Genomic DNA, 3,379 nt, shown 5'->3' with positions numbered 1-3,379 from the left:
TAACTACTAGAAATCATAGTCTATGGATTGTGTGAGTGCATGAATCTTGAGAACTGATGTGAAGAAAGCACATATACTCTTCAATTGAATCTTAATTATGAACTCTTTCCCTTCATAATCCTTGTTAAAATCCCATGTTAACAAATAACATCATGACTTCCATATGAAAATTCTTTAAAACCTCTGAAGTAAAGCCTATTTTATTTGTTAGACAAATATGCCAACATTGCACTGTTCTGTCTCATCCCTTGTGACCAAGCTCTTGTTTGGTTTCAGGTTATGAACTGATAATCTTTTGTGTTGCTGCTATACTTGAGGGAGATCCTTGCTTTCAGCTTTACATCCAACTTATGCTCCCTTTCTGCTGATAGGACTGTGAAAGTGTAGCATAAAAAGTTGCAGCGAAATCTGTTTTGCTCTGACACTATGCCGAAATTACCTTTGCAGAGTAGTAGAGCTTATCTTGCAGAAAAGAGAAAACAGAAATGAGTGAGAAACTAGCAGTTTGCTAAATGATATTGCCAAGAAGTTTGCAGTGATTGGATGGAGTCCTGGAGCTTAGAAGTTCTGGATCACTACCACTTCACTTGCAGTCTAATATCTGTCCTAAAGTCTTACATTCTAGCAGAGGATGCATGACCTATCACATTCCGGTGGAAATCTAAATAGTGCATATTGTTGTTTTAATGAAAATGTTTGGGGGGTGTGTGTCAGAGTATGTGTGTGTGTGTGCATGATCATTTCTAAGTATTGAGTTATTGTCACTTCTTTGTGCTTATGTTTGTGATAACTAATAATATTAAAGGAATAATGCTTTATTTGCCTGAACTAAAAATCCTAAAATGCTTATTATTTTGAAATGCATGTTTTCCAGTTGACCCTCAATAACATGAATCACTGTTTTTATCACAGATTTACTCTCTTCAACGTACCGCATAGTTTTTCCATTCTTAAGAAGCCATCAAAGGTATATCTCTTTCTAATTACAAACTCTATCTTATGTAATACTTCTAAGAATATGATGTGTTGATGGATAAATTTAAGGATTTGATTGGAACGAATTTCTTTACTTGGTAGTTTCTACTTCTATGATCTTGAAACATGAAGTACTTAATTACAAACATTTTAGCTTGTTAGAATGACTGCTGAAGAATGCACTGAAAAGCACATCATTGACCTCTAGTCTACCAGCATCTATCATGTTTAAGCATCAATTTGACTAATTATCTTTCTGCTTAACTCCATATTTGTTTCCATTTTGTATGATGCAGGCATTAAAAATTGTCAACAATTGTGAGTTTTATGATGCTTGATGCTCAAGGTTTGGTTACTTTTTTCAACAAGAGCTTTTACCCTTTTGCACTCATTCCCATCATTATCGCTTTAGCTTTTATTGGCTATATCAATATTTCAATAATTGGGTCAAATGCAGCATGAACTATTTGTTAGTTTTCATGTATGCTTGAATGATATATGTGAAGGACTGTCAACTGCCTCATAAGAAACAAACACAACAATTTGAGCTATGATTGAAGACATACAAATAAATGCTGGTTAATGTTTTCATATGCTAATGCATCATCTGCGTGCTGTTTCCCGATCACCAGGAGGGAACGGAATAAAAGCCTTAGCACACTTAATACATAATATGATTAACTTAGTTACTAGTTAAGTTTCTATTGTTCTTCTATCAGCAGATCAACAGACAGAAAACGCACTATCTAAATGGATCAATACTGAAGAACACATGGAAGAGGAAGGTGCAGATGCAAATTAGAGGAAATCAGGCAAGACAACACTTAATTTGATGATTCCTTTTCCATCCCTAGCTCTTCCAGTATTTTTCTTTTTCTTTCCTTTTTTCTTTTTGGGTTTTTGGTTTGATATTTATAGCCTGCTGAAGTGGAAATAAATTTCCTTTCACTGCAATGAAATGGTAACACTGTTCAGTCTATTTTGAGGTAAAATTTATTGAGAATACCATAATAGGATTCTTTTTAATCTTGAATTATATATATGAATGGAAGAACATGTTGAAGGGTAATGTTGGAGCAAGGTGTGTTGGTTCTTCTCATGGTTGGCTTGTGCTTTCGGACTAGAACAGAGTTCCAATTCTTCTAATCCCCTTGTTCTTGTTCTTGTTCTTCCACTTCCATTAACCTGCCCCCTCTTCATGCATTCTTGCAACCTGTGACATATTCTTACTTTGCTGAATACTCAAGTAAAACCTTCATAGTCAAAACAGTATTGATGTGTTCTTCCTCTCCTTCAAGCTACATTCTTGCCATCATATATGGTAGATTGCTTATTGCAAATCTGCAATTTGGGTTAAACTCTCTGATTATGATAAGCAATGTTATCGTGACGTAAAGTTTGGAATATTTGTCTGCAAAATCCTTAAAGACAGTTTTTTGTTACACCAACCATGGAGGCGCCAAATTATGAAGAGGAAGACTATTTAGGATATAAATTCTCAAGAAATTTATACTCGGTAGTATCTGGAGAAGAAATCTTGCTGGTAGTAAGGTAAATTGGGAATGTTGTGAATGAAGATGGGATGGTAGTAGAAGGAGATCTTTTGTCATGTGGGGATACACAACTATCTATTTATCCTTATAGGACAAAGTATTTTACTGTGTATAAGCTTGATCTTCAAGACAAAGAAGTGGAAAACGATGCGATCTTTACATCTTGGGTGCTAATGAGTGTGTATCAATGGCTGCCAAAGCTTGCTTGGGTGTGAAGTAAAGTCAACTTCTTCACAGATGATATGTGGGAAGAGATGACTTTGGACTACATATATGGTATACATGTTTGGGGTGTTTTCAATCATCAAGAAAATTGTGTTAAGAGCCTCATGCCCTGTGCAAATAGGATTCATTCTACACCAATTTGGTTTATACATGACTTGCATGTACTAAAATCTTGATTATGCTATATTAGATATTCAACCTTATCTTTGTTATTTGATTCTAATTCAGGGATTACTGATTAGAATGATATGGTTCTGTTGGAAACTTTTTTTGTTTCTTGTCTATCTGACAAAAGAATTATGTTACCACTAGCTATTTTGCAGTACACATGCAGACTTGCAGTACATTTTTGGAAGAGTCAAGTTCAACTTAGGAGTATCTATTACCACATCTTATAAATAATTTATGCATATTCATATTCATATAATTGATTAAAAGCTGGAGAGAGAATTGTAGTGATTATAGGAAATTTGTGTAATACTTCTCCACTAACTTTAGTGCAAAAAAATCTCCAACTTATAGTAGATGTTAAAGGAGTTGAAAGTGGAGCATCTCCTGCTTAAATTTTTGCTAATGTGAACGAAACAAAAAGTTGTCCAAATTTTCATTTTATCTTTATGTTTCTA

At 34.3% G+C, this 3,379-nt stretch overlaps 1 long non-coding RNA gene across 1 annotated transcript; it reads left to right on the top strand.

Annotated features, from left to right (window-relative positions):
• The first annotated feature begins 278 nt into the window (after positions 1–278).
• LOC130938992 (uncharacterized) lies at positions 279–3,121 on the top strand. Its single transcript, XR_009070132.1, has 3 exons — positions 279–967; positions 1,272–1,321; positions 1,698–3,121. It is a non-coding gene; the product is annotated as an uncharacterized LOC130938992 (long non-coding RNA).
• Positions 3,122–3,379: the final 258 nt, after the last annotated feature.

The sequence above is a fragment of the Arachis stenosperma genome, chromosome 1 (assembly GCF_014773155.1).
Source record: "Arachis stenosperma cultivar V10309 chromosome 1, arast.V10309.gnm1.PFL2, whole genome shotgun sequence".
NCBI lineage: Eukaryota > Viridiplantae > Streptophyta > Magnoliopsida > Fabales > Fabaceae > Arachis > Arachis stenosperma.
The sequence above is the reverse complement of the archived record's forward strand: the minus strand, read 5'-3'. Positions and strand labels throughout refer to the sequence as shown.